Below are 8,784 nucleotides of genomic sequence, written 5' to 3'. Positions count from 1 at the left end.
AAGATAAGTATGCATGTGTATATATGAAGAAAATGGCCATTGTATGTATGTATATAGGTGATTTATGTGTGTATTGTCTGTTCTATTGTCACCCCTAGACTGTGGATAATGGTATGACCCAGAGTTAATGTGTGCGGGGCTACCAAGTTAAAAGGGAAGGGGGACAATGGAGGAGTTGAAGTATGTTTGGGGTAGGTCTGTGTGGCTTTGCAGCCTCAGACCCAATGCAACAGAATCGTTTTAGTTCTGTGTGAGGCAAATGGTTGCTGGATGCTGACTGCGGAGTCAGTGGATTCATTTGGCTACAGCTTTGTTTTCTTTTAATTTTTCTCTCGCGAGTGTAAATACTTTTGTGTGCAAAAACCACAATAAACTTCAGAGCACTGTGGAATTGAGTTCTGATGTCCAAAAGTGTTGAATGGGGAGCCTCCAGACCACTTATTGACCACACCACCACCAAAGTGGCGACCAAGCTTACCACACTATGACATTTGCATGGGCCACATTTTATGTTTTTTTTTCTTTTTTAATCTTATGTTAAATTTAGTAAATACACAGTATTTGTGCATAAAAATATGAACTTATCTTCACTCAGAAAATTAACCCAATGTTTGCATACAACTATGTGTGTGTGTGTGTGTGTGTGTGGCCACTTTATTAGGTAAAACCCCTGTCCACTGTATCAGCTTCACTTACCACATAGGTGCACTTTGTAGTTCTACAATTACAGACTGTAGTCCATCTGTTTCTCTGCATACTTTGTTAGCTCCTCTTCCACTGTCTGCTGCTTTAGACACAACTACCTTGTCGTTCCACCATATACATGTAAAGTAGTAGAGTATAGCTCATCTGTTGCTGCACAGTTTGCATTAGTTTTCCTCTTGATCTAATCAGTGTTCAGTTTCTGGACACAAAACATTGGACACATTTGTTTGGCCAACTGTTCTCAGCCAGCAGTGACTCTGAGTAGTTAAAAAAGCTGTTGTGTGTGATCCACTTAGTGCAGCACACATAACACACAATAACATTCCACTACCATGTCACCGTCATGTTAGTATAGCGGGACAAGGCCTCAAAAGCACCTAATTTCCCACTTACCGTAAGACACGGGTATTTTAATTAAATTCAAGTGAGGGCTTGACCATGGTCCAGGGAATAAAACCAAATTGAAGTTTTTCATATGCACACCATGACAGAGATGACTGTAATAAAGGGTTATTTATTGATAGAGGTATATAAATATAAAGCAATCAATTACAAAGGTATATAGGTACTAAATATTGGATTACTAGTTATGTAAAGAAACCAGAGATATTGAATATACTGAACAAAAGTACTAAGATTAGCTGATTTTCCAAATTATGTGGCGTTTCAGCAGCAAGCAGAACAACCCTGACACTAGTGTAAAGCTGGCCTAAGTATCAATAAAGAAAAGCAAAATCACAGTGAGACTGAGACCACAAAAGGGCAGTGCGAGTGAATCTACGACCTGGATGCCTCAGAGCTGTGTGATGTGAGTGTCGCGTTGAGGGGAAGAGAGGCCGCTGCTGGCATGGGCTGGAGCAGGGTCCGCAGGTCAAAGGTCAAAGCTGCTGGACGCCTCAGAGCCGTGTTGATGCGCATGCCACGTTGAGGAAGAGAAGCCGCTGCTCACACAGGCTAGGAACAGTCTGCAGGTCGAAGGCAAGGCCGTTAGAGGTGCAAGCCCTTGGTCAATGCTTTGGACCGGACCCCACTGGCAAGGCAGGCTTCCGGCGACGCTTGGCGGCCTCTCCGGTGAGGAACTCAGATCTTCTTCTTGGCGATGGAGGCAGGCGGTGGTCGGAGCAGGCTCTTGATGTGGATTTCAGTCAGCACTGTTTTGCTTCTGTTTCTGTTCTAAAACTAGGTTCTGAGGGCCTATCGTTGGCAATTAGACTTTCAAAATAGATTGACAAAACTTGAAAAACAAACGCAGCTAGATGCAGCTCTTCAATAGTCTAACCTTACAGTTACAACACTTTAAGATTACTGAGTAAATGAAACAAAACGGATTAAGACACAAGACAAACAACTAACATTTAAGATTTGCAGAGCTTAGCTAAAGTGCAAAACGAGGAGAACGGGCTTCTATACTTGGAGTTCCGTTAAGGTTACATGTTGGCTGTCTCGCTCCCTTCAGGGCCAACCTTCCCTGTCTCTCTGTTTCTTCTTCTCGTTCTCCTCCTCACTGTTTCTCTTTCTTGCTGGCTTTAAAGAAAGAACTTTGAGGGGCGGAGCTAAGGCAGAGCTAAGCTAAGGTTAGGTTACCTATAATGAATATGCAATTTCTTTGAATGCTGCTCAAGTGTCACATAATCCTTTGGAGATTCTGGGTGTGGTTACACTTAAGTAAAAGAAGCATGCAATTTCACATATAAAACATTATTGTTCCCATAGCGACTATTGCAAATGACTATGGAGCATACAGATCATTATCCCTTAACGTAAACCATGATATGGTTACATACAATAAGTTGAATCCTTAACCATTCTAGTCATATAAGAAGTAGGAACTACTTAGTCAAAAGAATTAAATTGTTAAGACAATTCCGAGGTCATACGTCACATTACTATTTCTAAACAATGCTTACATGAACGGTTACATAATAACTCAGAGTAAAATAAGTGAGTACGTAATCATCAATAATTCTGTAGATATGTTGGGAGAAACTCTATGATTAAAGTGTACATAGTCACACAAGCTACAAACTTTAGAATCCTACTTCTAATAACACTACAAGAAGACTTGCAAGAAAAGCAGATATATAAGATTAACAGTGATCACGAAATACATGGGTTGTTTCTCAAACAAAAGAAAAAGAAAAATTATATAATGGGTGAAATGAACATAGTTGCAAATGATCAAAGATCAATACAATAACCTAGATCAGTGAGGAAGGGTTACAATTCAAGAATCAAAATAACTACTAGAATATAAAAGAACATAGTGTAGAAAGTTAGGTATGAATTCCCTTTGGCAGGGATTAATCAATTGACGCCTGACAAGGCAACATGTTAACAGTAACAGAGGTGTTCTTCACAGTTTGATAAAGGAAAGGCATTTGATTGATACTTGATTAAAGATCACCTTGTGAATACTTTGCCAGAAAGCAGGGCTCTCAGGAGCCTAGCCTCTGCACAAACCCCAAATTTATGATACTGAAGGAATGCACTTAAGAGTATCTGGCCACACCGAGGGGTCTGCTCAGGGATCCGTGAGGTCTCAACAGTCCCCTCACCCAGAGTTGATTGGTGGGCCATCTTTGGCCTTTGTTTAGGTTAGATGTCTCTCTTTGTGGGGGAAGGTGAGATGTATGGGTGTGAGAGAGAGGGAAAGGAATTTTCGAAAGTCCCGATTTATCAGTATCCCAAAATTTACTTCAGCGATGTCCAAAGGTCTCTTCAGCATGTTTATAAAGGGGTGGCATGACGTTCCATTATGTTGCCCTTAAACTGTTAGTCAAAAGAAAAAGGAAGTCTTCAGACCTCTGGGTCAAAGTAGGTCTATTCTGAGGTGAGCCACCCCCTCCCCACTTCTGCACCAGGTTGCCAAAAAGCAGCAAATGGGCTGTGAGACGTCTCTTTAGCAGTCAGCCATAAATTTACTATTGGTCCTTCTAAACATCCTGCCGCATGCAGATGCAGATCTGACTTTGCTCAAAAAGTTCTGATCCATTTATGAATTAAAACAGCAAAGCACGCTACATTAGTGTCACTGCAGTGCAGAGAATCATCTACCACCCAAATAATACCTGCTTTGTGGTGGTCCTGTGGGGGTCCTGACCACTGAATATCAGGGTAAAAGGAAACTAATACAGTATGCAGAGAAACAGATGGACTACAATCTGATGTACAAAGTGCTCCTGTTTGGTAAGTGGACCTAAAAAATTGGCAGTGAGTGTAGCCTGAGTGTAGGTAGGTGTACCAAATAACGCAACCTGTGTGTGTATATATACATACACTCACTTGTGGTGGGATAGCTTCTCCCCATCAAGCACCTGTTGGTCATTTTCTTTAAACCATTAAGACTCCATCTCCATTGATTCTTTCCTGATTTAGTGAAATGGTGCCCCTTCACCAGAGTTAATCTGCACAAAAACAAACATTTTTCACTCAGTGTTATGTGAATATACTCTATGTGCTACTTAAGTATAATCACATCCTTCTATTATTATTATTATTATTACTACTACTAATACTAATACTACTACTGTACACTTCCAGTTGTGTTAAGAAATCAATATAAATAAGTATGTTTTGAATAAAGTACGTATTTACTTGAAAGAGACCCTTTCAAAGCTTGTAAACAGTGATGAAGTTGCAAACACATACCCAGCCATCACCATGTCTTGAGATGTCTTAAGACATGTCTAAAGACACATTATGAAGATGTCTTAGGACATCTTGAGGCATGTCTTAAGACATGAAGACATGTCTTTAAGACGTGTCTATAGACACGGATCTTAAGATGTCTTGGCAATAATAACATCTCAAGACGTCTCAAGATGTAGGATGTATAATATGTATTTTTAAATTTTACCTACATTTTTTTAAACAAATCTTTTACTTTTAAAAGGGAATTTTAAAATGTAACACTATTTATAGTTAAAATTATAGTAATTATTTTTTTTGTTAATTTTTTTGTTCTATGTAGGATGCATAATGGTATCATTTATTTTAATATATTGCATATCATTTTATAAACATACAAACATTACATACATTAGTACATACTACATTTATACATTTCAGAACAAATTTAACAACAAAAGTAATAATAATAATAATAGGCACATGGTTCCCAGTCTGTAGCTTTCTCTACAATAAGCCATTTTATATGAAACCACTAAATGATTTTGTTTACATCGCAATGACAGAATTATGCCAAGTTTAGAAAAATGTGGAATTCTCCTTTAAATGTTTCTGCTGCATTAGAAAAGTTTATGGAATCAGTGATATGATGAAAGTTTATTTGTGAGTTCATACCATGCCTTCAACATGGTGGTAGTATGAGAGAAGACTCTTATGCAACTATTTTGTAATACAGTGTTGCAGCAAAATTTAAAAATTTAATTCAGTTCTTTTAAATACCTTTTTATAGTAATTAACCCTTAATGTTTTAAAAATGTGGTAAAATGTGTTAAATACATTTTTTTACAGACTATTTTACAGTTGCTTCATTTTTAATGAAGGTATCATTTTATCAACTTTTAAAATAATAATAAGGAGAACAAGAACAATAATAAGTATGCATAAATTACAGTAAAGTAATTTAAAGGGGTATGGAAAATCACTATTTTACAGTTTTGTATTTCCTTGTTAATCTGTTAAAAATTCAGAATACTTCTACATTCAAATAATTTACTCTGCAATCCAAAGCATAGCCCATGAAAAAGCACCCACATAGCTTTCAAAAAATATAATTACAGTTATTGTTTATTGTTTTTACAACTGTGTATATGCACAGTACAATAGCGTCATCACACTTGATATGTTCTACAGAAAGAGAAAAACATGTTAACTGGTTCCACAAACCAATGAATCTGATTTTAAGGCCTGCTGTTATTCCGTATATAAGTTATGCTGAGGTTATTAACAATATAGTACTATGAACAATTATAAATGATAGGAAACAATTTTAAGACAAATTAATATGGACTAAAAAGAAAAACTGACCAACAGAGTAATACAGAGGTCTGAACCCCAGCAGTACTCATAACATACCTGAGCCAGATAATGATCAGCTGTCAAACAATTAATACCAGACTCAGATGTGCTGGTAGCTGGAATAGAGTCAAGCTGTGGACATATGTGGACACAGGAAACAGGACACAGATAACTCAGTGTGCATATGTCCATGCCGTAATGCCTGAACACTAACATTACTGATATCGCACTGCTAATGTTACCGATCTCTCCTTTCAGAGTTAAATCCGTGATGAGTGAGAGAACTGTCAGATTCACAGCCCATCGCTTCTTCCTCTGTTTTTTCTCAGTGTTGGTCTTCTTTGTCAGAGATATGAGGAAAATGCATCTGTTAAAAAATCAATTTTAAGACAATAAATTTGAAATTACTTTTGGATCTGCATACACAAGCAGGCTGAATTTAAAAGGGACCTGTTATGCTAATTTCCAATGTTCATACATTTATTTTTGGGGTCTACTATAATACATTTACATGCTTCAGTGTTCCAGAAACACATTATTTTTCTCATACTGTAATTGTTTACTCACCCTCTGTCTGAAACGCTCTGTTAGAGCCTCAGTGTCTTTAAGCCCCTCCTTCCTGATGAGCCCAGTATGCTCAGATTAGTTAGCTCACTCACTTGGCTCTGACTGATCAAGCACCAGAGTGGTTCCGCCAATACACGGGCTCCGGTAGATGCGTTGCGTTGTGTGAGGGCGTGCCAAGCTTGCTGGTAGGTGGGCAATAAGGATTGTGTTATGGGATTACATCCTCTTGTAACAAAGGAAAAGGGCTGGGGAACTCCAGGCCTCAGGCAGCTGAGAAAAGTGGTTTCTGTGGGAAAGAATTTCTCCCTCTGGCATATACTTTCAGCTTTGTATCTTGCATGCACAAAAAGCTACATAACACAGTAAATAAAAGGGAAAGCATTATATATTCCCTTTATAAGTAGAATATAATGTACAGTATACATAATTTTACTCATCTAAAATCAACTCAGGCATTTAGTACACAAAGAAATGTGACAAGGCTTTAAATAATACCTATGCATGAACTCCAGTGTGGCACCCAGCTCACACGCATAGCTGATGTTCAGACAATGATTTTCAGTGTAATGAAAGAAGCATCAGGATGAGGCCACTTGTGTAAGAGCACAGTTGAGTGTTGAAAATGATATGGACTGCCACCATACTGGATGAGGCCCAAAGAGAGAATGTTCCTTGGGAAGGATTGAAAACAACAAAGTTGATTAGATAATTCACAATTCTATTGTTTTCATCCTCTAACATGCCTCAGTCAACACGTGACAGAAATGATCATTTGCTATTGAGGTAGGTGTGAGCTTAGTACTGATATCTGTATCTGTTAAAAGCTGTGTTAAAGAAGAATTACATGATTTTTAAGCACAATTTCATCATTAAGATGCCAAAAAATAGTTTGATACAAAATGTTCCACTGTGGAAAAACTTACAGAGTCAGAGTTGTTCATAGTGGCAGTGACAAGAACCAGACGTTTGAAGAGTTCAATGCCTCTAATCTCTCTCACAGAGAATTATTACATGAAATGATTATTAATAAGAGCTGAACTCTATTAGATCGTGTTTACCACATGCTTTATGCTATAAATTGTAGGGCTCTGAGACTTGCAGTAACACACATTAAAGCACTGTGAAGAAGTAAATTCATAAATATTGACATAGTGTTGGTGATATTGCCATATCGATATTTTGAACACACCTGTAATGGCAAATAACATATTAATAAATTGAGTGAACAAAGCGCAGATATTTGAATACTGTAACCTGGCTTTACCTAAACATTCTGCTCTTCTGTATTACCATAAATACTTCATGAATTATGAATTTGAAATACCCACCAAATCTAAACATCTGTCTGACATTCTTATAGTTTCATTTAAAAAAAAACTTGAGTCTCACCAGTTGCTCAGCTTCAGATGATTTCTGATGAGAAACATCTAAAACAAAACAGACACATGAGGTAAATGCAGCAAAACAACAACAGTAAGGCATAACAATGAAAAACACAAAACAAACTGGTCATTATATATTACTAATAAACGTAGCCGAGTAAAACATAGATTATTAATCTAAAGCACAGATAATACATTTTAAAAATACTCTAGAAAGTACAAATCCACCAAGACGTTACTAGAGTAAATGTAACTGAGCAAATTAAAATTATTACTACCCTCTCTGAACCACACAGACTGACGGACTATGTTCAGTTTCATTGTTGTATTGTTCAGTGTGCTGACCCTGCTGCGCTGTGATCAGTGCGCTGACCCTGCTGCACTGTGATCAGGGCGCTGACCCTGCTGCACCGTGATCAGTGTGCTGACCCTACTGCACTGTGTTCAGTCTTAGGTTTATTTCTGAGGCAGTCTTTCATTTGGAGCGCGTGCCAAGCGAGATCTGACGCAGCCGCGAGGCGTAAACAGACACGCCGCTTAGCCGCTAGCTAGCTAACTACATACGCTAACCTACCGCTGGTGTCTTCACTCGGCAGATCAACCCAGAAATACAGAAACAAAAGTTTACTCCAGCTGACTGTCAGTGAGGCTGCTCATCTCATTTTGTCACTACTCACCTTTTAAAAGCAGACTCTGACCGCTGCAGTCGGGACTCCAGTCGTAAAACCAGTCTCCACTCCACTCGGTCCAGTCAGTAGTTATCGTTAGTCAGCTACGCAGCTGAAAATCCTCGTTTCTGGGAGCTGAAAGCGTCACCCGGCAGGCGGCGCTGTCTTAGTAAGGAGTGTAAGAGACGGTCTTATCGAGGTTTAACACTCGCTAAACAAACTCGATAAACTGCCCGCGGTAGCGACCTGAGAGACCCGCTCACTGTAACGGCTGTAACGGCCGCGTTTGGCTTTAAACGGAGGAACGGCGGAGAGCGCTCGCGCTTCAAAACCGAACGTCCAAGCGGCGGAGTCCCGCGCTCTGATTGGTCTAAACTCCCGCCAGTCTTTTGTTTGTCCTCCCATAGATCTTTTTTTCTGGTTCGCACGGCTCTGCTGTACTGAATGAACTGTGCTGCTATGTTTTTGTTTGTTTGTTT

At 38.8% G+C, this 8,784-nt stretch overlaps 1 long non-coding RNA gene across 1 annotated transcript; it reads right to left on the bottom strand.

Moving 5' to 3' along the window:
- Positions 1-6,803: 6,803 nt before the first annotated feature.
- Positions 6,804-8,457, bottom strand: LOC118802440. The gene is made up of 3 exons (XR_005006671.1): positions 8,315-8,457; positions 7,645-7,682; positions 6,804-6,926 (listed from the first exon to the last, which is right to left on the bottom strand). It is a non-coding gene; the product is annotated as an uncharacterized LOC118802440 (long non-coding RNA).
- Positions 8,458-8,784: the final 327 nt, after the last annotated feature.

Source organism: Colossoma macropomum, unplaced genomic scaffold (assembly GCF_904425465.1).
Source record: "Colossoma macropomum unplaced genomic scaffold, Colossoma_macropomum, whole genome shotgun sequence".
Classification (NCBI taxonomy): domain Eukaryota; kingdom Metazoa; phylum Chordata; class Actinopteri; order Characiformes; family Serrasalmidae; genus Colossoma; species Colossoma macropomum.
The sequence above is the reverse complement of the archived record's forward strand: the minus strand, read 5'-3'. Positions and strand labels throughout refer to the sequence as shown.